Genomic DNA, 26,470 nt, shown 5'->3' with positions numbered 1-26,470 from the left:
TTCCCCTACAGCCCCTTGCACCCGCTAGGCCCTTCCCTTCAGGGCCTGCAGCCTGGCGGCTATTGGCTCAGCTCTCTAGCCTCCTTGAGCCCTGCGCTGTCCATGGTACTAGTCTCCTCCCTTGGAGACTGACCTTCCCCTCTCAAAGGCCTGGGACAGACTGACTGCTCCTGCTCTGGGCAGCCTTTATATACGTCTTAAGCTGTCCCTGATTGGCTGTCTCCAAAGTGGGCCCTTATTGGCTCACAATAAGCCCTTCTTTGATTGGCTCCCTGTCTGTGCAGGCGCCCTGGCCTTCCGCAGCCCACTCTCACAGGGAGTGGGGCAGTCCGCCCCACTACAGGGATTATAATGGCACCATAGAAGAAAATAGGAAGTAACCTCTTAATGGTGACTTACTTACAGAAAGGTTAGAGATCAGTGATATGAAGAGATAGAGATGGGGAACTCATCACTGAATAATGCAGAATGGTGATCTGCTTTAGTCTGTCTTGTATAGTTTATTTTTGCTTTCTAGTTACCCAAACAAAGAGTATTATGGAAACAGAAGATATTACCAGGAGTAGTGGTTTATGATAGAAGCACTTGTAGGTACCAGAAATCACATTTAATGTGATAAGAAGGAGGCTTAGGAACTTGTTTTCTATCCAGGTTATCTGTGGGACATATTCAGGGCCAGATAATGCAAAACAGACTACAAACGTACATGTGTGTTTCAGGCGCGGTGTGAAGCAGCAAAAGGTGACTGACTGTAGGACAATGTGAACAATTTTGTAGACAGCTTTATACAAAAGTTGGATGGGTTACATCTGAAATAACAAGACTGCAGAAAAAATAGTGTTCTGAGGAGGTGTTTAAAGTATGTTTCTAGGGACAGAGGCAAATATATAGAGAAGTAGAAAGGAAAAAATAAGATATGTATATGGATGAGAAGGACAAATATAAAAGGGTTGTATTCATTGTAATGGAAATGAGCTATTACAAACTTGATTTGGGTTTTATGAATGTTAATTTAGAAGGAAATATGAAATGTAAATGTGAGTTATTAAGGTGTCTGTATAACTCTAAGAAGTTTAGCAAAGAAAATAGGATACCTAGAGGCATATTGATATAAGAGAAATTTAGATATTATGAATATACTGTAATTAAAACCTGGCTAGAATGTAATAAGGCGGTGATAGCAATAGCTGTATATTCTTTACCCCACGGGCCACAATCCTGCTCCTACTGAACTCAGTGGAGCTTTTCCCAGGACTACAGGGGGAGCAGTGGCAGGCCTCTATATTTGTATAAGATACAGTGGTGTGCAGGAGAAAAATTTCAAAGAACAGATGGAAATGTAACGGAAGAAAGAGAGAGATTTTATATAAAAGAGTATCTGTGCAGTCCTGAAATGGGACATATGAGACACTTTGAATGCAGTTTCTGAAAAATATGTTGTAATAAGTTGTAAAAATACCATAAAGTGTTTGGCCAAAAACAACCAAATTGTTAAATAATTGAAGCAAATAAATATCTTGGAAAAAAAGTGAACTGATTTAAATGGGGAATTTTAATGTAGACTAGAGCACATCTTGAAGAAGAAATGTAACAGTAGTACACTGTATCTATAGCATAGTTTATACTAGGGTTGTTTTTTAAAACTGCATGAGTCAATCAGTTGAAAAATAAGAGAGCAACACTAGATACTAAGTATAATTGTAGAAATAACTTCAGATATAAAGAAGGGAACTTTAGAAAGCAGAATCAGTACAACTGAATTAGGAGTGTAATGACAGCTGGAAAAGAGGAAATAATGGAGCATTACTCATAAGGCCAGAATTTGGGAGTGCAATGTGTCTTAAAGCCATAGGCATAATTTGACTGCGATATTTGGGAGGGCAATGCATATACATGAAAGTGTGCACACGCTGAAGCCAGCTCCCTTGGCTCACTGGATCTCACCACCCATTTGGAGTGGTACCTGCGCTGCTGGTGCTGGGAGGTGGAGTCGGGATGGCTAAACAGGAGGAGCCCCAGTTGCTGCTGCTGATGTGCTCTGTGGCAACCTGTTTGGCGCTGTGGCCACTCTGGCACCAGCTACTGCAGCGATGCTACCACTCTGGTGCCTCCCAGTGCTGCTGCGGCTGCCTTCCTGCCCCATCCCCTCCACTTTCCTCTTCCCACGCTCTCCTGCTCATATCCCCCTCTCCCCACTCCTCCATCTTCTTCCCCCATCCTATTCCATCCCCTTTCTTTCCCCACTGCCTCTTTTCCCCTTCTCCCATTTCCATCTCCCCGCCCCACCCCATCCCTCTTGTCCTGCCCCCTGCCATAAGCACTCATGGTTGTACAGGAAACAGAACGGTGGCCATCCAGGGCCCCCAGCACACATAGAAGACAATGATAGGTGCTAGGACCCAAGAGATAGTGTCACGGAACAGCGCTTGCAGAAATCTGGAGCAGTGGCATGTGACCTCATGTGCCCCCTCCCCCATGCCTTGCCTCTGTTTGGGGGCACAATGCCACTCCAAACTATGCCATGCAAAGCCACCCCTGCCCTCTCCTCTCTTCCTGAGCTAAGCACAGGAAAGGAGTAACAGAGAATGTGTCCTCTGAGGTTTTGCACTGTACTGTATTCAAATGTTTAAAGATTAGGTAGAGTTCTACTGTCCTGTGGCACCCGCCTAGACCAGTGGTGGGCAACCTGCAGCCCACGCCACTTCCCGCAGCTCCCATTGGCTGGGAACAGCGAATCGCAGCCACTAGGAGCTGCGGGAGGCCATGCAAATGTAAACAAACTGTCTGGCAGCCTGCCAGCAGATTACCCTGACATGCTGCAGGCTGCCCACCACTGGTCTAGACCAAAAACAAGGAAATGACAAACTCCCATAAGTCATTGAATCAGGCTTCAGTCTCAAACTCTGATCTGTGAACAAATACATTTTAAAAGCCCAAATGGGAGGTCTTCATGAACATATTTGATACATATGTTTTTATTAAGTCCAATAGATTGATTAGGAGTGTATTCCAGCAGGCTTTCCTTGAAATTGATCTGGAGGCTGTAATGGGCAAAATCACATAACTTGCTTGCTTTTCCTGCGGGGATGTCTACAGTAGACTTTAAAAAACAAAATCCCATAGTTGATACTGCTGGTTCAGCGTCTCTGGTGGTAGCACAAATGGAGCTTGAGTGTAGACATAAGTTCAAGAAGCAACCAGCATTTTAAGCATCATAGGTGAAGTTCTGACCCGATTGATGTCCATGGCAAAATTCCAATTAACTTAATGAGTCTAGGCATTCACCCTCTGACCTCTGCATGTCAATACAGAGAAGATTATGGCAAATAAGCTTCATGTGCACAAGGCCTAAGTCTTTGCCAAGAAGTTACCACTGGTCAGGGTGTGTTGGCTCTCACCCTTGTGGATTGTCATTACACTTTATATGTTAGAGAGATGAGCACATGGTCAGCACTAAAATTATTATATTATTTTAATAAAGATAACAAATATTTGGAAATAGAGGATAGGACATGTACCACAAACTTCAGGGTGAATAAAGCACAATATAGAGGAAAGCTATTCTAATGGATTAGAAATTCTTGAGCAAGGAAAAAAGTATAAGGACTGATCATTGTGAAGTAGAGATACATAACAAGCAAAGTGCTAAGATGATATAAGACTTCTTTTGATTAACTCGTAGAGATTTAACACTGGTACAACTCCCTCACTTCACTAGGGCTGAGTCTGGCTCTTTATATTGAAAACATTTTGTGTCATGAACAATTTAAAAATTACTACACTTTTTGTTGACACTCAATTGACAGGGGAACAAATAAAAAGAAACAGAGCAAATACAGTCAAAATTATTCAGATAATGTAGGCTTATGGCCCAAGTGGTTTTGTTCTTCAGTGTAAGGGATTTAATCATCAGAAATTTGATAATATAAAAGAGAATGCTACAGAATATAGATCAAAAGAAAAAACACATGGGATGATCACTGAGAAAGACACGAAAATCATCTGTGCAGTGTGCTTTACAGTGATAAAGCAAACAATGTCTTAGGTGTGTACTTAGAAAATTAAGGAAATAAATCAGGGGATATTCTGGCACTATATAACACACTTTGACCACATTTGAATGGCATACAGATTGGTTATTATGTTTTAGGAAGGGCATTGCAGAGATTAAAAAAGGCACCACAGAGGTGAAACAAATTGATTCAGGGTTTTTGTAGTGTTCAATTATGAAGTAATTCCAGGAACATTTGATCTACTTTTTTTTTTAAATAGCACAACAGTGTAGTAGAGCATCTTCACTGAAGTGCTACAGAAGTGCAGCATGCAGCTGCGCTGATGCAGTGTTTTAAGTGTAGACCTTCCTTAATTTGGCAGGTCACAGAACTGTAATGATCTTGGGGTTCATTAAATAACAAAACAGTGAATGAGAAAGGAATAAAACTTTAATAAAACAAACTGGAGAGCTTCTGTAGTGAGCTGCTCCAGATAGCCATGTGGTGTTCCCAATCCCACGCCTCCAGAGCACATCTCCCAATTTCTATGTTCATAATACTGTCCCTGGTGAGGGAGTGTCTCTAAATGATGATCTCTACAAGAACCTGGTTGCACTACGACATTTAAACTGATATGCATTGAGGAATGAAAAAATCAGTTTGGATAAAACATGAAACATCCTGAAATTTCACCCAGATCTAGAACCAAAGAGCTTGAATTTGATCTTAGATACAAAAAGCAAGTTTAACTCTTACTGACATTTATGTCTTTACATTTTTTGGTTTTGGCCAGCTCCAGATATGGAAATACTACAAGTTATTTCTGATTCTGATGGACACTAAGCATGACTGGAAATTATGTAATAGAGTATGGTTTTATGAGATATCTTGCCCCATACATTAATCATATATGACTGGATAATTGTGTCAAATTATACAATGATTTTGTGCTTTCACTGTGTGCACTACAGGTTGACACTAGACCACTGTACTTATTTTCACTTGTGCTTCACACCAAGATTATAATCTATGACTCCATGAATGAATGGCTAGAGTGCTAGTCTTGTACTACCTAGCCACTAGAAAATGAGCTTATGAAATATGTATGCATTCAAAAGAGTGAAGAGGCAGTAACTAACATATATGGCAGCAAAGTACACTGCTTCCTTACATCAAGATAGGTCTGATAGAAAGCATGCTGTGCAGATTCTTAAAGGCTTTCAATTTTTCAGAAAGAGGAAGAATGATCTTGAAGTTAAGCCACTAAATTCATTTCCACATATTTCCTGTATGATATTTGACAAGTCACTTAACCTATCTGTGCTTCAGGTTCACATCTACACAATGTTGCTATTAGGGCTGTCGCACAATTAAAAAAATTAATCGTGATTAATTGCGTGATTAAACAATAATAGACTACCATTTATTTAAATGTTTTAGGATGTTTTCCACATTTTCAGCTATATTGATTTCAATTTCAACACAGAATAAAAAAGTGTACAGTACTCACTTTATATTTGTTTTTTTAATTATAAATATTTGCATTGTAAAAATAAAAAAATATTTTCAATTCTCTTAATACAAGTACTGTAGTGCAATCTGTTTATCATGAAAGTTGAACTTACAAATGTAGAGTTATGCACAAAAAATAACTGCATTCAATAATAAAACAATGTCAAACTTTAAAGCCTACAAGTCCACTCAGTCGTACTTCTTGTTCAGCCAATTGCTCAGACAAGCAAATTTGTTTACATGTGCAGGAGACAATGCTGCCCGTTTCTTGCTTACGATGTCACCTGAAAGTGAGAACAGGTGTTCACCTAGCACTGTTGTAGCTGGTGTTGCAAGATATTTATGTGCCAGATGTGCTAAAGATTCATATGTCCCTTCATGCGTCAACCACCAGTCCAGAGAACATGTGTCCATGCTGATAATGGGTTCTGCTCAATACGATCCAAAGCAGTGCAGACCGATGCATGTTCATTTTCATCATCTGAGTCAGATGCCACCAGCAGAAGGTTTATTTTCTTTTTTGGTGGTTCGGATTCTGTAGTTTCTGCATTAGAGTGTTGGTCTTTTAAGACTTATGAAATCATGCTCCACACCTCATCCCTTCCAGATTTTGGAAGGTACTTCAGATTCTTAAACCTTGGGTTGAGTGCTGTAGCTATCTTTAGAAATCTCACATTAGTTCTTTCTTTGCATTTTGTCAAATCTGCAGAGAAAATGTTCTTAAAATGAACAACATGTCTCATCTGAGACAGCTATAACATAAAATATATGGCAGAATGCGGGTAAAACACAGAGCAGGAGACATAAAATTCTCCCCCAAGGTGTTCAGTCACAAATTTAGTTAACACATTTTTTTTTTTAATGAGCATCATCAGCATGGAAGCATGTCCTCTGGAATGGTGGCCAAAGCATGGAGGGGCATACGAATGTTTAGCATAGCTGGCATGTAAATACCTTGCAACACCATGTGAATGCCTGTTCTCACTTTCAGGTGACAGTGTAAACAAGAAGTCAACAGTATCTCCCATAAATATAAACAAACTTGTTTTTTTTAGCGATTGGCTGAACAAGAATTAGGACTGAGTAGACTTATAGGCTTCAAAGTTTTACATTGTTTTGTTTTTGAGTAGTTATGTAACAAAAAAATCTACATTTTCATGACAGAGCTTTCACTACAGTACTTGTATGAGGCGAATTGAAAAATTATAATTCTTTGGTTTATAATCTTTACAGTGCAAATAATTTGTAATAAAAATAATATAAAGTGAGCACTGTACACTTTGTATTCTGTGTTATAATTGATTTCAATTACATTTTAAATGTAGAAAAAGTCCAAAATATTTAATAAATTTCAATTGGTAGTCTATTTTTAACAGTGCGATTAAAACTGCGATTAATCACAATCACTTTTTATTGCAATTAATTTTTTTAATCACGTGAGTTAACTGTGATTAATCAACAGTCCTAATTGATATTAAAGAAGCCTTGCTCCCATCCTTTTACTGTCTTGTCTATTTTGATTGTAAAATCTCTGAAACAGGCATTGACTCTTATTAGTTGTATGTACAGCATCTGGCACCATTGGTCCCAGTCTAGGCACTACCATAATACAAATAATAATTCATACTGCTAATAATAATGAAATCAAGTAATGAATGTTAATTATAGAATCAAAACATAACAAATCATTTACAAAAATGAAAAATATGCAGAGGAAGGATCGTCCAGTGAGTAAGCACTAGCCTGGGGCTTGAGACCTGGGTTCAATTGTCTGTGCCACAATAGACTTCCAGTGTGACCGTGGGCAACTCATTTAGGAACTCTGTGCCTCCAAATCCTATCTGTAAAATGGGGATAATAGTACTTCTGTACCTCACAGGCATGTTATAAGGATAAATACACTTAAGATTGTTAGGTGCTCAAGTACTATGGTAATGGAGGCTATAAAAGTACCATAGATGGACCCCATAAACCTGTCACATCAATAGCTTTCTTATCTGCAATCTAGAAAGGCCTGAAGTCTGGTTAAGCTCCAAATGTTATTGGTTATTCTTTTGGGATTGCTCTAACACAGGGGTGGGCAAACTTTTTGGCCTGAGGGTTCCATCGGGTTTTGTAAATTGTATGGAGAGCTGGTTAGGGGAGGGAGTCGTGGCCCAGCCCGCACCTCCTATCTGCCCCACCCCCCAGACTCCTGCACCATCCAACTCCCTCTGTTCCCTGACGGCCCCCCTGGGACCCCGCCCCATCCACACACCCCTGCTCCCTGTCCCCTGACCGCCCACGGAACCCCTGCAACTGACTGCCCCCTGCTGCCCCATCCAAACCCCCTCCTTCCTGAATGTCCTCCTGAGATCCCTGCCCCCATTCAACCCCCATCTCCTCCTGACCAACCCAACCCCTATCCACACCCCTGTCCCCTGACCACCACCTGAACAACCCTGCCCTCTATCCAACTCCCCTACCCCCTTACCGTGTTGCCTGGAGCACCGGTGTCTGGCAGTGCTACAGCCGCACTGCCCGGCTGGAGCCGGCCCACGCTGCTCCTGGCACCACGCAGCAGGTCAGGCCAGGCTCAGGCCAGGCTCTGCAGCTGCGCTGCCCCAGGAGCTCGCAGCCCTGCCATCCAGAGCATTGTGCCAGCAGCAGAGCGAGCGAGCTGAGGCTGTGGGGTGGGAGGACAGCGGGGGAGGGGCTAGCCTCCCAGGCCAGGAGCTCAGGGGCTGGGCAGGATGGTCCCATGGACCGGGTCATAGTTTGCCCACCTCCGCTCTAACAAGATAGATGGGGGGTGTATTTGTGGGAAGAGTTCACTTCAGGGTTTAGATTTCTCTTTGTGGGGGCAATTGGTCATATAATGTGGAAAAAAAGGAAATAATAGAAGGGATAGGGCACACTGTGAGAAAAAAGGGTGTACAGGAAATAAACACTAACAGAGTTGCAGGGCCATTCAGTCATTTTACCAATGAAGAACCTCCAGGTTTCTCTCCGGGCCTTGGTATCTAAGAAGGCATCTGGTGAGTGTCCACCACCTGTCATACTTCCACGGTAGTGCAGTAAATGCAATAGGCCCTGAATTATGTTCAGTGTGCTGTTCTTCCTGCGGTAAGGCTGTGTGCCTAATTAGGTCCTGTGGCCCCGGGAAGTTGTTGGCAAAAAGTGATATTGTCAGCTTTTCGATTACTGACAGTGCATCCTTCCAATTTTAACCTTTTGGGTTTCTGTTTTGAAGGGTTAGTTTTATTTCACTTCCAATGGAATTATCCCTCTCCTGCTTAGTGTTTGAAAAATCCATTACCATGCTGGAATGGGCAGTAGCAGGTGAGTCTGGTTTACACTGTGGTGCACTATTTGGATGACTTCTTGTTTGCAGCGCAGGACAGATTCTGAGGAGTGTTCCAGCCTACTGCTCACATTCCAGGCCCTGGCTGATAGATGTGTATCGGGGGGAGGGTGTTACTTCCTCTGATTGGGAAAAAAGAGGGACTGTACGTGAAACTGACTTATCTGAGGATTCAGTTACATGAGGGAGAAATAATAAAATGGGACTTGAACAGGGATGGTAATAATCCCATATACATGGGCTGCTTCTGTGTATTGTGTACTCTTTTTTTTTTTCTTTTTTTTTAAGAAGCATTTTCAGATTAATTTTCTAGAAAAATGCCTTTTTCAGAGTTTGACTTTGCTTCTGAAACACTCTGAGTGTAAACACTTCCATTTGAATGTAATATAGCACTTGTCTTTTTAAAAGCTTAGGTAATACTTCAAAGACAGAATTGTTGGGGGGGGGATAGGATTCAGAGTTTGCAGTGTTTTTTGAAGAATTATTTAATGATATTTACTGTCAGTTTATGATCACTTATTTTCTAAATATTTATAAAACTGAATGTAGAGTTGACAGAGTTGATAAGTTAATGCACATTTTGAGTAGGCAGCTTTGTCTGCTTTAGAAGTAAGAAAATAGATTTTTTTCAATATCTTTTAAAGATTCATGTTTGCCCAAAAGTTCCATATTAATTCAGTGCACTCTACAAATGAAGTTCTACTTAGGACCAGGTTCTGATACCCTTACAGTGAGTTGGACCTTACTCCACAAGTGGTCCCATTGAGGTTAATGAGACTGCTTGTTTTGCAAGGGATTCTTCAGCATGAGTGAGGGTACCTCAGTCTTAGTAGTTGTTTGTGCTTCTATTTTTGCTAATACTTGCTATGTTCTCAGATCTTTGCTAATTGAGAAGTGATTTCAATATAATTCTTTCCCTTAATGTCTGGACATTGTATTTATGGCTTTAAACCTCAGTATACAAATTTTACCGCTTTTTTGTTGACAAACTTTCAATTTCTCTGATGAAATACGGACTCATCTAAAAAGGTGCAAACATTAACTTTGCTTTTACAATAGGATAGAACAGGTGATTGGTAAAGGGATATGGAATCTATTGTAATTTGTGGCTTCAAATCAGTGTCAGTGATAATGACAAGAAGTTGTTATCCTTCTACAGTTGTTCACTTGCCTATGCAAAATGAGATGTGATTATTCTTAATCCATTGTCTAATGGATATTCTGTAACATCACAGTTGGCAATCATGCTGATAAGTCACAGTTGAGAGTTCAAGGGTGGAATGGGCATGGAGAATACTGCAGTCTAGTTGAGAGAATTCCTCCGTAACATTTTTCCAAGGACACTGTGAGCACTAAAGTCAAGTCTGTAGTACAAATTTACATCAGTATAACTACGTCGCTCGGGTGAGAAAAATCTACACCCTTGAGCAACACCGTTATGCCAACCTAACCCCCAGTTTTAGGGTTACCATACGTCCAGATTATCCTGGACATGTCTGGATTTTGGGATTTTAAATAGCTGCCCGGGAGGACTTTGTAAAAATCTAAAAAGGTCTGGGATTTCCCTCCCAATGCAGAGCGCGGCGCAGCTGACAGAGCAGCCAGGCCAGATAGAGCTGCTTCTATTGGGGCCTCCAGCAGCCATAGCCCCTCTTCTGCTCCCCCACAGCCTCAGTGTGCCACGCCAGCATTGCTCGGGGGAGGGGGAGGGTGGGGCTGTGCGCTTTGCTGTGGAGCATGGCAGCATGTCTGGCTCTGCATGGTCTAAGTGGTGTGGTTGTGGGGTTGGAGAAGGGGCACGGGGTCCTGGGGGGCAGTCACGGGACAGGGAGCGGGGGTTGGATGGGCCAGGGGTTCTGGGGGCCTGTCAGGGGGCAGAGATGTGGATAGGAGTCGGGGAAGTCAGGGGACAGGTATGGGGTGGACTCCTAGGGGGGCAGTTAGGGTGAGAGGGGTCAGCAGTGGACAATCAGGGGACAAGGAGCAGGGGTGTTGGATGGGTTGGGGATTCTGTGGGGGGCAGTCAGGGGGCGGGAAGTGGGAGTGGATAGGGGGCGGGGCTACCCTCCCCCTATGGAGTGTCCTCTTTTTTGAAAGTTCAAATATGGTAACCCTACCCAGTGTAGACAGCACTATGTCAACAGGTGAGCTTCTCCCATCGACATAGCTACGATCACTCGTGAAGGTGAATTAACTGTGCCGATGGGGGGAGCTATCCTGTCACCATAGTAGCATCTTCACTAAAGCTACAGCAGGGGAGCTGCAGTGTTTTAAGTGTAGACCTGCACTAGTTTTGCTATACATGTTGAGGTGAGAGGAGTTTACTTTTATTTGTACTCTTATGAACACTGTCTTACTGGAAAAAGAAGCAGGGAGTGTCTGTTTGCTTTCAAACAATTTTTGGAAGGTGTCTTAGAGAGAGAGAGGGAGAGAGAGAGAGAGAAGGACACAAAAGAGGGGCTCAGGGCTCCCCTGCCTTTTGTAACCCCCTTTCTGCCTCCTTCCAGGAAGGTAGACTGTGTCTTCTGTGTGTGCATGTTATGGGGCAGGCTTCAGTCCTGTCACAATGGGTGAGTCTTTTTTTATTAAAGAGCTGCACAAAGGAAGATTATTTCCAGTGCACAACAGCAAGTTTTATTGATTCTACAAAGGCTAGGAACGATCTCCTGGCACTTTGTCTATTACCTGTCTATGTACACATATATAGAGTACTCTCATATTAAGCTTTGGATATCTTCCCCAACCCGCAATGTACTTGGCAAGTTCATGAGTTGCAGCAGAACCTTACTGACTCCGGCTATCACACAGCAGGGATATTTAGGGGTCTGCAAGGCAGAGAGATTATGTTTGACACCCTTTTGATACTCACCTTTTCCTCCCTTTATATAGGTATTCTCCTAGAATGCCAGGTGCTTCACTTGCTGCTTTTTGGGTCTGGAAGATATTTTTATATATAGCAAAACTGACAAACTGCTTTGTTGGATTTTTTTTCACCTTTTCCAAGAGGACTGGTTTGGGGTGGGGGGGTCTCTGATTTAACTGACACAATTTATGGTGCGTACCCAGTATGGATTACAAGTTAATAAAGGCTTATTTTGGGACACTTAGCCATCATTAGGAACTACTCAGACTTTGGGCCTGGCTGTAAGCCTCATTATCTTGTGCAGCTTTGAATTCTCTCATCTTAACACTCTCACCTCACAGGAGGAAGGAGGCAGGGACTTCAGCTGCTTTACCTGGTGGTGAAAGAGGATGGATAGGCTCCCTCCACCAGTTTATGAATGCTATCACATCTGAGGCCATTTTAACTATCTTGAAACTTGCCCTTGAATTATCCCCCCTGCTAGTTGTTGGGGTGCTGTTTAGCTCAAGGTAAGTTGTTGGCTAATATATATATATTATAGAGAGAGAGAAAAGAAGGAAGTTTAAAATATGTATTCCGTGCTCATGACTAGCTAAGAGTTGTATATATGCTGCTATTTTTGTTACCTCATCACCCCCACTTCTCTCCCCCCATACTCACCCTCTTGTTTGTTGCATCTACCTGTTATGTCTTTGTCTTTTAGATTGTAAATTCTTTGAAGCTTGGACAGCTATTTGCTATATATTTGCATACAATGGGGCCAGCCAAATTTCATATGGCTTTTTTCTGATCCTCTTCTCTAGAAGGCATAATTGAATAAAAGCAGGCATGAATTGTCAGTTGATGAGGATGGAAAGAAATGACAGTGTAGTGATAAGAGAACAGACTTAACACTAAAAGAAGATTGAAGTGTTTCCCAATGCAAGGTTTACATTTATTCTAAGCAGGGCCGGCTCCAGACCCCAGCGCGCCAAGCACGCGCTTGGGGCGGCGTCCCAGTGGGAGGGCGGCAGGCGGCTCCAGTAGACCTCCCGCAGACGTGCCTGAGGAGGGGCCGCTGGGACCGCGGCTCCGGTGGAGCATCCGCAGGCATGCCTGTGGGAGGTTCACCGGAGCCGCGGGGCCGGCGACCGCTAGAGCGCCCCCCCGCGGCGTGCCGCCCTGCTTGGGGCGGTGGAAATCCTAGAGCCGCCCCTGACTCTAAGATTTGAACTGATCAGTGATTGAATGGTGCCTTAAGCAGTGCAACTACCTTTAATTAAATGTATGGGTTATTTACCTATATGTAAGGCTACATTTTAGTAATGGGTATTTTTAGTAAAAGTCATGGACAGGTCACAGGCAGTAAACAAAAATTCATGGCCCATGACCTGTTCATGACTTGTACTTTATACCCCTAACTAAAACTTGGGCCTGGGGGTTGTGGGGTGCTCTGGGAGGTCGGGATGGGTGGGACACAGTGGGTGCTCTGGGGGGAGTGGGCCAGGACCCCTCCTGGGTGTGTGGCAGCGCACGGTCCAGGACCCCTGCTGGTTCTGGGTTGGGGAGGGTTGGTGGCTGGCCTCCCTAGAAGCTGCCTGCATGTCCATTCAGCTCCTAATGGGAGGGAAGGCCGGGGGGCTCCGTGCGCTGCCCCCGACATGAGCGCCAGCTCCGCCACTCCCATTGGCCAGGAACCACGGCCAATGGGAGCTGCGGTGGCAGTGCCTGCAGGCAGGGGCAGCTGCTTAGGAGCTGCAGGGATATGCTGATCGCTTCCAGAGAGGTCCCCCCAAAGTAAGCGCTGCCCTGCATCCCAACCCCCACCCCAGCCCTGAGCCCCCTCCGACACCCAAACTACTTCTGGGGTGGGTGGGCATGGTGGCCGGAAACTGCCTCAGCAGTGGCTGGTGCAGAAGTCACGGAGATCACGGAAAGTCACAGAGTCCGTGACCACCTTAGCTATATGTCACTGAATATCACCTATTTCAAAGGAGTGGATACATTAATTTTATTGCACTTTTGTCTAATCAATATGCTATAGTCGTAAACAAGAAGAATGTAAAAGAATAAAAATTATACTCTGAGCCCTGACTGAAGGTTCAGAAAGTAGAAACATCTTTTCACAGTATCTTCCCATATAGATGATGTATCAATGTTGGTTATTTAACCTGACTATTGAAACTGTCAATAACTACTAAACCAGCCTGAAAATACAGGCATGACTACTGTATCATTAGCTTTTATTTGATCTAATACTTAACTCAAAGGGGGGAAAAAATCACTAGTGAAATTGAATCAGTCCACATAGCTTTCTCATAAAATCTAATTTACTAAGACATTGACCTAAATGGCACATATTCAATTCCACAGTAATAGTTTATTTTTATGCAAAAGCTGCATTGGATTATGTGGACTTGAAAAGAAAAAACTTTTCAGACCTACCATTCTAATTACCTAAAAATACCTTATATAACCAAAACAATAGTTTTTTCTTTCCTATATTATGTTTGTGTACTTTTGTGCTAGAAGCTATATAATTCTTAGAGGACTGTCAGATTAACAGCAGGTGGCTACTTTTATATATGAGTAGTGGCTGTAACTGTCTGATGTGTGTGACAGCTTTTATCAGACTGATATTTTAGTAAGTAGAAAAGAAAACATTTTTTAAAAACAAAAACAAGTCTACTTACTGTATATAATAGCAAATATGTAGCATTATAAACCTGAATGAAAAGTATAATAAAATGTTTGTTTTCAACATAAACATATAAAAAAACAAAAGTGTGTCTGCCATAACTCCCTTACCTCAGTGCAAATGCGCCTAAATAGTTCCTATTGCTTACATTCTGAAAGAATGTCCCAAACACTGGTTGATGCTCTACTATAAAATGGGTTGATTGTTTATTTTGCCAACCACCTGGAAAACAGATACTAAGGATATTGGGACCTGATTCTGCCACTTTCACTCATGTTAAATAGTTCCTTTCTCAAGAATAGTCCCATTAGCCTATGAAATAAGCCACTACTCAGCATGAGTAAGCATAGGTGGAACTCAATCTTTAGCTAGGTCTTGATTTAGGAAAACATCTTTGTTCAGGACAGCACTTAAGCACATGCTTAACTTTAAGTTTTGAAGTGCTCAAAGTTAAGGATGTCCTGAAGGAAGGAAGGAAGATGAATTTGAGCCCATACTCAAGTGCCTTGCTGAATCAGGGCCCTAATCAACAGGGTCCCTTATCTAGTATCTGCTAGACTAGTTCCATGACTAGTGCACCTGCGTGTTATGCATACACATTGTTTTCAAACCATTTCTGGAAAGTGTCTCTCTCTCTCTCACACACACACACACGCACACACACACACACACACACACACAATGTGTATCCCAACTTTAGAGGGATATTGAAAAGTATGCTTTTATATTTCTACTTCATAAATTTGACGGGCACCATCTAATAGCATACATACATAGAACTTACATGTTCAGTTCTTCATCTGCAAAATTTCCTGAGGGTAAAAAAAAAAAAAGTTTACAGTTGTTAGTTTTTAACAACATTTTAAATTAGCTTTTGTCTGGCTAATTTTATGAGTAGATTATTATACAGGAAAGTCCAATTCTTGAAAATACATGCCAATTTAAGCAAAGGAAAAGTAAGCAGACCTTGCAAACTTACACTTCTGTCTTATCACATCACTCAGGTGTAAGAAAAATTTAAGCCATAAAACCATGAAAGTCAGAATCATCTATTTTTATACATGCCACAAATCACAATAAACACATTTTATTATGCTAAATGTTTAGTTCCCAGTCGACTCCAGATCCAGTGTTTCAGCTGAAATGTTAATATTATGACCTGGAGGTCTGACAGCATTAGGCTGACTTAATTGTTAGGGTTACACATTAATATGTGATGTGCTTCTGTTTGTCTCACAGTCCGTGTACCTTAAAGCATGATGCCAATTATTTTCATTTCCAAGCTGTCAGCTGGCAGAGTGACTCTACTTGTGCAGTCTTCCCAGAGGTATATGAAACCAAGTGATGCACAAATAAGGAAAGACACATTTTACTGAGAGTGATTATTTTTAGGTGTTTTCTATATGAAAATTATTCTCTGGGGAGGTGTATGGTCTGAATTAGTTATTAAAATATGTGAAATGAAGTTTTCATTTCTGATGGAATAATTAGTGTTCAAGTAAATTTTGATATTTTTTCATGAGGTTTTCATCGTGTTCCTTGATTTCATAGCATTTGTTTTCTGTGTTTTATTTTCTGAATGGTTTTTTTTACTTCCTTCTCCTTGCTTCTGGCTGCTACACAGCACCTTTTCCCCAGCTGTGCTGCGAGAGGAAATACCCGCTGATAAACACCTGGGACTCACTGGCAGTCATACTGTCTTTCCTTTAAGAAGTAGTCTTTGTAGTAAGACAATATTACTTTATCTAAAAGTAATTTCATTCACTTTCACTCACTCTATCTCCTTTTAAGACCAGCATATGCTGTGCAAACGGTGGCTATTTGGGGAATCTATGTACAATTTATGAATTCCAGGCTGGTTTTATGAACTGCCTATCCTTATGTCCTATGACTGTCTTGTACTGTATTCTGCCTTATATGCTTTTGTGCTAAGGAGACAGGGGAGTGCCGCTTGCATGTGTATTTAAAGATATGTTAAAACTATCAGCACAGCACCTGAATAAGTCTTGCCCAGGAGTGAACAAAGGAGTAACTGTATCCTAGATGTAAAACCAATTTTTCCAACTTTTCTTCCAGGCAGGCTGGAGTTTCAGGGAATGGAATTTTGCCAGAGGCTGGACAAAGTAATCCAGTGCTAATGGTAGGATTGAAAAACTCAGAGGGGCTCACAAAGACATGCTTTTGTAGCAAAGAGGACCTCTTTTGACTGAGGCTGTCTATACTGGTGTGCATATTTGAGCAATGGACCATATATATGCTCGCTCATGCTATCCATACCTGTGCTGAGTGTCCACATTATGCTGTACTGCTGGACACACACATAACACTGTGTACACGAGTATACCCATATCCACACTGCTGATGCTGTTACACAATGTTAGCGCTACCATTTGGTGTGGTGTCCCAGGGTTCTGTGCAGACAGAGAGACACCATAGGAACTGCTTTGCTGTGTGTTGTTTGTACGGTCCCCGAGCATCACAAATGTGCCAATGGCAATTTAGTCTCCCCCTGTCCAGCTGGGGAAAGACATGGAACAATGGGATGATGGTCTGGTTCTGTTCCTGCTTCTTATTGCAGAACAAATGGTTATGCAGTAGATAGTTGATTGGTGAGATGCTGGATGAAATTTGAGCAGAACTTTGTGATACATCAAAGACTGCTGACCTTGAAGGTCAATGACAGTTAGAGTGAATGCCGGTACTGCCATGCTTTTTTTTAATGTTTGTGTATTTTGGAGGCAAATATTGTGAATATTTTTAATTTTGTCTTGTATTTTTGCCTTTGTTTGTAAAGCATCTAGAATTAAGGAGATACTTTGAATACAAATCAAAATAAATATATGTATAATTTTTGAAACATCATTGCCTTAGATGCTAAATAAGGTTACCTGTATGACTGCTGTACTCATTATAAGAAAGAAAATGGACTACTGAAAACATAAGTTAGGTATTTCAGGCAGAATTTTAAATATTTTCAGAACAATAATAATTACATTATTAAAAATCAGAAGATATTTTCTATATTAGTTACAATTTTTATGTTTACCAGTAAATACTGCAACACTTAAAATAGATATTTGAAAAACAAAATAACATGTGCAATAGAAGATGTGTAGCAAAAGTTATGTACATACATAATTGAGTGTTTTGTTCCCACCTTGTATTTGAAATTGACATGGAAATTTTGGAAAAGTTTAGACTTCCAGGTTAAAATAAGGCTTTGGTATGTGTTTGAAACAAAATCCCTTGGTCTTTCATTGGAAATTATTTTATAAAATTTAAACAAACTAAAAGCTCCACCATATCTTTTACTGATTTAGTATTGGCCCCAAACAGGTCCTGATCTAATGCCCATTGAAAATAATGGAAAGGAAATCTACTGACTTCAATGGGCATTGAATTAGCAATGTACTGAGGTACCAAGCAATCATATCCCAAATTCCATGTGTAAATGGTGACTTAGCATGTAAGAGATAAAGGGGGGATGTGCTGATTTTTTTATAATTTATTAGGTTTTACTAAATTAAACAGCAAGTATTTGTGTATGGAGAGAATCTACTTTTCTGCCAAGAATAAATGAGTATTAGGTAAGGAGAATAATCCTCTGCTGAGGTGTAAGAATTGTTTATGGAAAAGTTTCTCATTTACATATAATGTATTGATTTATTTTGTAGTTGTTCCAGAATGAGACTTTAACCCTTCTCAGAGTACTTATCTTCATCAGAAAAAAAAGAAAAAAAAGTGAAAAGTTGCTTATTTGTAGCTCTGGTAATGGAGATGAGTGAATAATTTTCCAAAAAAAGTTGATCTCTTCTTCTGTCTGTGAATTGTGTATGTGAAGATCCCAAACTACATATACTTACTGATTATTCAAAATAACTGAATTTTTGCAGTGGATAGTTCTTTACTTTTATGTAATATGTTCAGATGATGTTATTAATATGATAATTGAATCAACTATAATTCACAGTTTGTGCTATACCTTAAATTATATGTAACTAAACTAAGCGACACAATGTAAATTTCAAGTGCCTATTTGATTTTAATAATCACAATGTGCACTGTTAGTTGCATAAGCCATCCAGTCAGGGAAGGGAACAGTACCATATGAATTATGTAGCAAATACATACTAAATAACAGTGTTTATGGTATATCATACAATTCAAAATATGCCTTTGGCAAATATTCAAGCTAAAAAATCACTTTTAACATGTATTTTCACTGGAAAAGCCCAATTTGATGAATGTTAACAGTCTCCCTATCCCATCGCATTCCAACCCCCTCCCAGGAAATATTCACAAACATAATCAAATCAAAATTGATTTTTATGAAGAGAAATATCCAGCAGAATCCAGTCATAGCAGGGTTTCAAGACAGCAAGATATATTGGAATTGAAAAAGGTATGGAACAGCTTAGCAGATTAATAAGACTGGGGCTTTTTAACTTGGAAAAGAGACGGCTAAGGGGAGATATGATTGAGGGCTATAAAATCATGACTGGTGTAGAGAAAGTAGATAAGGAAGTGTTGTTTACTACTTCTCATAATACAAGAACTAGGGGTCACCAAATGAAATTAAGAGGCAGCAGGTTTAAAACAAACAAAAGGAAATATTTCTTCACACAACCAGCTTGTGGAACTCCTTGCCAGAGGATGTTGTGAAGGCCAAGACCATAACAGCGCTAAAAAAAGAACTAGATAAATTCATGGAGGATAGGTCCATCAATGGCTATTAGCTAGGATGGGCAGGAATGGTATCCCTAGCTTCTGTCTGCCAGAAGCTGGGAATGAGTGATGGGGGTGGATCACTCTATTCATTCCCTCTGGGGCACCTAGCACTGGCCACTGTTGGAAGACAGGATACTGGTCTAGATGGACCTTTGGTCTGACCCAGTAGGGCCATTCTTATGTTTCTTTCCTCAAGAGTTCTAAAACTCAGGACTCCAGGATGTGCGATACAGCATGGAGGAATGAATTCCTTGACTTCCAAAGCCATCCGCTAAAATCCATTGCTATCCAGGGCCTCTAAAAGACATCCACCCCCACCAATAAGACAACAGGTTCCCCCAAATCTCTGAAATGTCAGCAGGCAAAGATTTGTCTGCTTTGGGGTTCTGCAAGTGGCTGAAAGACAAGAAGAACAGAGATGTCGTAGTGGCTGAACAAGGTGGTTGATGGGGGCACTGTGTCTGTTAACTCTGCTGGAAAAAGTTGCTGCAGACACATTAGATATGCACAGGACTAAACTAGATGACCTCTCAAAGTCCTTTCCAGTCCTACAATTCTGTGATTCTGTAATTCTATATCAAGCCCACAATACAACTGACTTATCTTGATTGACTCCTCTCTGGAAGCGCACTTACAGGATGGGTGAATGGAGTATGAGGGAGAATATCTTCCTTGGAAGTTCAGGTACGCAGGCTCTCTGCTCATATTATATCAAAAATAGGAGACCTCGAGGGAAGGTCATGACACAATCATTTGAGAATTTATAGTAGGAACTGAAGGAGAACAGAAAAGCAGACTCCTAAAATGTGCTCCCTAAGCTCTGTATAGAGGTGCTCAGCCTGCCACATTATTTTAAATTTGATTTAGAAAACACATAGGTTCTTACTTCTAAGCCAACCTCAAAGGCCAAACCTAGTCCATAGATAGTAAATCTGAGGAATTTGACAGTAAAAGGGGAAAAAATGAAGCTAGCTTGTGAAACAAACACAAACAACCCCCAACCATTCAAAACCCACTGTTTTTGAGGAGGTCCCAAAATAAGATAATGATTTTTCAAGATTGCAAAAGATGTGCGTGATGGAGTCTGAGTAGCTTAAGGCTTACTCATCACTACGCACTTTGCAAATGTCCCCACTTGGACCAGATGGAGGAGATAATTGGTTAAGGACTGGATGATGAATCACTTTGTTAATTGTTTAAGCTCATCTGCTGGGGACAGTTAAAAGAGACAAGAAGAGCTAGGGGAATGCTGAAATGAAAGGCTCGAAAAGGTCAGAATCTCAGGAAGATGAAATTCTCTCTCCTCCTCTATTCTATTCTTCCTCTTTTTCCTACTCCTCTAACCTGGTATCTGGGGAGAAGGTTAAAAAAATGCCTTATGTTATGAGGAACAAGCACCTATATAGCACATTGTAAGTAAAGAACACAGTATTGAACCTATATGGGAGTGAATGAGGACTGTTTGCAGCCAGGAATACAGCATGAGGGAATCCTCTCCTGTGACAATATAGTTAACAGGCAGCCTTTAGAAAAGCTAGAGACTTGTCAAGCAATAAGACCTCAGATGTTTTATCAAGTTTCCAGCTCAGTGTTATGTCAAGGTTGGTGAAGAAGTGTATCTGTTTCAAAAGTCACAAGAAGCACTTGGTTTTTGGTTTTTATTTTTTAATAACCTGCAGTGAACTGAGTACCTGTTTGTTTTACCACAAGTTTATTTCCTAACTGTTATATCAGTCTGACTTGCACATATGAACATATCCAGTGACTGTGACTGACTCATATATTTACTTGGGTTACCTCTTCAGTTTCAAGCTTATACTTCATTACCTTTTGGGACATGTTAGCAATTCTCATCAAAAGGCTGAATGTGAAGTACTCCAGCAGGAGCGTGAAGGGATCACCTCACCCCAAATAATCTCATAAGAGTGAACTGAGTGTGGAAAGGATTTATTTAAACTGTGTATTAACAATATGTAGTACCTTTGTGCCTGTATTTGTGTTGGGGGATTAGTGAAACATTTGACAGTATGCCTAAGTGGACAGATCAATATGAGCCATTTGTTTGTGATTATACAAGGCTTGTATGTTAGCTTGGCATGACATATACCAAAGAGATCACTGGGAGAGGTAGAGCTCCCTGTTCCTCTGTTGGACTTAATTTAAGACTCAAATTCCATTTTTTAAAATAGTTGCCAGTGAGAGATCCTGCTGTGGCATAATGTCTCACCACTGGGGTTCTTCGAAGCCCTGGAGAATGACATATCATGCTGAAAGTGCAAGAGATGGCTCTCTCCTTCCTGCATGGCCCCTGGAAAGGTGCACAGGAGCTGAGTGATGTGGCTGTACCCCCGATGGGTCAACGGAGGGGTTGAGAGGACTACAATAGGTTGCTGAGCTGCATGGACCAGTGATTTCTGCCCACCCTATCCTACTTCTTCACCCTACTCCTGCTTGGCCCTTTCCTATCTCCTCTGCAATACTTTCACCCCATCCTCTCCCCTTACTCCCTCCTATGCTTCCCTACTCTCTTTCCCTCCTTCTTCTTCCCTTTGTATGCCACCTTCAACTTCTTCAGCCAGCTTGAACACCCTAACACCCTCTATAAGCTCACACCCTGAGTACAGGAACATGGAGTATGAAATTTGTTTAAAGGAGTGACTTGCAGAATTGGATTGTGTTGTGCTCTTTGGTGCAGAAATTTATCATTTGTGGGAGCAGTTTGATTTCTCTCCTGTCAGTTAATGCCCATGTAATACAGGGAAGAGAAACTGTTTGTAAACCAAAAGGAGGGAGGCATTTGGCCCAGAGAAAATAGTCCTCACAACATACAATGTCTCACTTTGAGCATCACACTGCATTACCGGTACTTCAGTGTTCAGTTTGCCAAACTGAATGTGAATACAATTAAGGAATAATATACAGGCGTATCCTTAACATACTAAGAAATATCAAGTTTGCTGATTGTTTGTTTGCTCCCTTTTTATCTCCTTGTGATGTGTTTCTTTGTAGTATGGGAAATATAAGATGCCCATTAGAAAATATAATTTAAATAGTGGGTATCAGCAGAACACTCAGCATGGATGGTGCATCTCCCTTGTCCAACCCCTCCAAAACTTATGATTGATTTAGTTTTGTTTATAGTGTTAAGTGTCTGACACTTGCTACTGTTTCATTGTGATTTACTTTTTAAATAGGGAATAGAGAGATACCACTTGGGTTAGTCTGCTTGAAAGCAGGCAGTCAAGTTTGGCATGAAGTCAAAGGGTTATGTATTTTTGTGTTTTTCCTTCCTGCCCTTTCCTACAGTTCTTTATCACACACACACCCCATTCCCTACCTCCCTGTTCCCTATTCTTCCCACCAGCCTCTAGACCAGCCACACTCTCAAAAAATATACACCACATGATTGTGATTTGCCTCAAGCAGGTGGCTGTAACTAATGGTGATGTAACAGACAAACAGACCCCGGTTGTTGGAGGGCAGGATCAAACCGAGGATTTCTGGAGCTTAGGGCATGAGCCTCTACAGCATGAGCTAAAAGCCAGTTGGCAGTTAGCTATGGCTGTAGAGCAGATTCATTTTATCTCTCTCTTTAAGTGGTCTCAGTGCTACTAGATGGGTTACACTGACACCTGCCCCCGAGTGTCCTGCACTTATGCTATTCCCTGGAAGTCTAATGAGTATCTGGCAAGATAATCCAAAATCTGTGGAACAAGTGTCTGAGGCACTTCATCCATATGTTCCCCCTTTTCCTGTGATTCTGAGTGGGGAGTAGGGTAAAATGCAATACTGTATAACAAATGGCACAAAAATTCCATCTCCCTTGTTTATAAGATCACATGACAAAAATCTTTAACATAGCTAAATGTTTTATTTCCTGTAATGTAAAGGCACTCAACACTCCACTAAGAAGAAAACAAAAAGCCCTCCACCACAACTCCTTACTGAACAGAGGAAAGGTAGATATTGTGCTTCTGCAGGAGACACACTTGACCACAGATGAGGCTGCTAAATTTCAGTGTGATTAGGCAGGAAAAGCAGTGTCCTGATACTTCTTACCTAATCTAGCGGGTTAGCCATATTCTTCCATCAAGTACTGGAAGTAACTGAGTCAATTTCAGACTAGCCAAGCAGATTTTTAACTCTTAAAGTCACCACAAATGGATTTGAATGAATCATTGCTAGCCTTGATGATTCTGAAATCTATCATAGGGTTTTGTTTTGTTTTGTTACTAAATTATACGGTGAACCCCACATTCCTACTGTGATTGCTGCAGATTTTAAAGAAGTGCTTGATCCTTTTGTGGGCAGATCTCACTCTTATAGTCAGAAACCAACCAAAACCAGAATGGCTCTGGAATTAAAGTCCCAGGACTATGTGATATCTGGCAGCTCATACATCCAATGAGTAAGGACTATTCATATTTTCCCCTGATATGTTCCAGCATAGATTTCTCTTTAATCTACAGCATTTGGTTAATTCTTTGATTCTTCCATTGATACAATTGTTCTCTCTGCTCATGCCATTGTAACTCTTTGCATAGCAACAGATCCGGGTAAGAAGTAGATATGTAGATGGAGATTGAATTCTCACTTTTATTAAATCCCCATTTCAAAATTTTTGTTAAAAGAGAAACTGGCCTGTTCTTGGAGATAAGCACATCCTCAGCATCTTCTAGAAGACTATTGTGGGAGATTCTCAAGGCCTTTTTTAGTAATAGAATTATTAGTTTTGCATCTACCCAATAGGAAGAAATGTGAAGAAAATATAATAGCCCTTGACAAAATTATATTCTATATTTACCAGCTAAGAAGGGTTTAACTCTGCCACAAAGACTTTCATTTTTGAGGCTGTAGTGATCACGAAGCATATGATTTTAACAAAATGGAAGAGCAGGCTTATGCACAGTATATAGCAATGGTATTCAGAGCTATCCAAGTTAGCAACCAAAGAACAAATAGGTTATCACCATAGAAAGCAATTATATGAATTTGAAGAAATCTGGACCCCATTTCTAGATAGATTTTGGATGAAAAATGTTGAAAAGATGCCAGACATCCATTCAATGTAACCATTCCTCTTTTTGCCACCCCACCACCTGTCCACGTCTTCCCTCTTCTCCCTGTTCGGGCATGTTTTCTCCTATATTATTACTGTTAACCCTACCCTAACACATTATACCTGTAGTACTGTCTGGTATTGTATTGTCTGATCTTGGAGCTTTGAGAAGTTGTAAAATTGAATAATTCTGTTGAAGGTCCCCTGAAGCATGCTGTATCTGGAAACATATGCAAAAGGTCATTTACCGTTTTTGTACTTTTCATTGTCTGTTTCTGTATGAAAATAAATCCAAAAATCCCAAGAGTTCTAAAACTCATAATTTTCTTTTTGAATTTTAAGTTTTGGTGAATACATGTGAATGTGGAATTTTGAATAAAAAAGTCTGTGGACCAAGGACTTGAGCTAGCTCTTGTTAAAATTAATGGTAACACTCCCATTGAGTACAATTTCTGCTCTGAGAAGTAATGAGTTACTCTAGTTGAAGAGAACAGCTATATGCATCCAAGAGCAGAATGTAGCGCTGTATCAAGTAGGCACAGAAGCATAGCTCATGTTAAAAGCCTCCTTAAGCCCAGTTAAACTAATAAAATTGTTTTGTTCTTAATGGGTTTTATTGGAATACTGGTTTCAAATAAAACCAGAAACAGACTTGAGAAAACATTTAAAGAATTAAATACATTTAAAATAAAATAAATGATTAATATGCATGTCATTCAGACTACTGCCTTCTTCCTCCATCATAAGAACAGCCAAACTGGGTCAGATCAATGGTCCATCTAGCCCAGTACCCTGTCTGCGGACAATGGCCAATGCCAGGAGATTCAGAGGGAATGAACAGAACAGGCAATCATTAGGTGATCCATCCTTTGTTGCCCATTCCCAGCTTCTGGCAAACAGTGTCCATGGACACTTTAGAGCATGCTTTGCATCATACTGGTGTTTGTGCATAATTTATGAATTATGCTTATCCAGCTGGCATCAGTCCTTAATTCTTTCTTACAAGAGGAGGATTTTCAAACCATCAAATTGGATGGTCTATGGTACACCATACATAGATATGATGCGATACATATGTTGATTGACTCATGATCATTCTAGTCTTGTCTTTGGCAAACTGCACTAAATATAGGGTGAGTTCCAGAGCCAAAGTATGTTGGTTACGAAGATGGATCTGCCATCTTAACTACTGTACAGTAATTGACTGCTGTGAAACTCCAACTCAAAGAAGAAAATCATCCCAGTTAATATTGGGATAACTTTATTTGAATCAGTTGGAGATTACAGACAAATAATTACTCTGGTTCGTATGCATTCATTTGGTTGGGAATCTGGAAAATGGCAGTTGTAAAGTAATTCAATACTTTAAGGCTGCACACACAAAAACCCTGTGGCAGTATGATAAATAGATGGCAGCCACTGGAATTCAAGTTTTGGCTTAGGTTTGAAAAGTTACTATTCAAACAGTTTATTTCTTTTAATGATTCACAGTTGGAGAAACAGTGAAAAGACCGAATCATTATCAGGTGATATTTTTCACTTGTGAGACATGTAGAAAAATCAGATTAAAAAAAAAAAGCCTACTTGCACCTCTAGGAAATGTTCAAAATCAAAGCTTCTGTTTATCCATTAACAGGTACTAAATGCTAATCATAGCTGTTAAAGTGTCCTCCTTGTTCCCACCCTTCTCTCCCTCTCTCATTTAAAAGAAGGTTGAGGCCAAGCTTAGATCAATAACAGGAGACATTAGCAAATGAGTTGATACAATAGATCTGTGGAAAGGTATTCTGTTACTGCAGTATTCTGCAGCAATGTAAGGCACTGTGAGGTGCAGTAAGGCAATGTATTATAAAATACAGATAAAAATTATGTACTGTGAAGAAACCTTTTAGTAATCTGTAGCCTATACATGGTTTGCAGTGGTTTAGGATGTGTACTGGGGCTTGTGAAACCATTTACAATAGAAACAAGGATTTAATTGTGCATTGCCTCCCCAAACAACCTGGCATGGCCCCTCCCATGTTCCACCTGGAAGGCCGCCTCCTGCTTGCCCTTCCCCCCTTAGCCCCAGCCCAGGCAGGCTGCTTGCTCTTCTTCAGGGAAGCTGGTTGTGGCTGTGGCTAGGGTGGCCGCAGCCAGCCTGCGGCTGGGACTTGGGATGGTTGGGGCCGCCCCGCACTGGGGGCCCATGGGTGCCGGGAGAGGGGCTGCTGGGGCTGGGGGGGTCTGTGCACCACCTGCCCATCACTCGTGGGGCTGCGTGCAGCACACTGGGGGTCGGAAGTTGGCGGCCACG

At 41.0% G+C, this 26,470-nt stretch overlaps 1 protein-coding gene across 11 annotated transcripts in view; it reads left to right on the top strand.

Moving 5' to 3' along the window:
• The first annotated feature begins 284 nt into the window (after positions 1 to 284).
• PCDH15 (protocadherin related 15) overlaps positions 285 to 26,470 on the top strand; it is a 790,091-nt gene continuing 763,905 nt past the window's right edge. For 10 of the 11 annotated variants that reach the window (XM_039547294.1, XM_039547276.1, XM_039547275.1 and 7 more), the window contains exon 1: positions 285 to 409. The gene's annotated coding sequence lies outside the window, so the exon portion shown is untranslated. Of the gene's footprint in view, positions 410 to 12,051; positions 12,220 to 15,626; positions 15,715 to 16,463; positions 16,528 to 26,470 lie in introns of all 11 variants that reach the window. The other variant, XM_039547273.1, reaches the window with a different exon arrangement.

This window comes from Mauremys reevesii, linkage group 7 (genome assembly GCF_016161935.1).
Source record: "Mauremys reevesii isolate NIE-2019 linkage group 7, ASM1616193v1, whole genome shotgun sequence".
Classification (NCBI taxonomy): Eukaryota; Metazoa; Chordata; order Testudines; family Geoemydidae; genus Mauremys; species Mauremys reevesii.
This window is presented reverse-complemented; position numbering and strand designations above follow the sequence as displayed.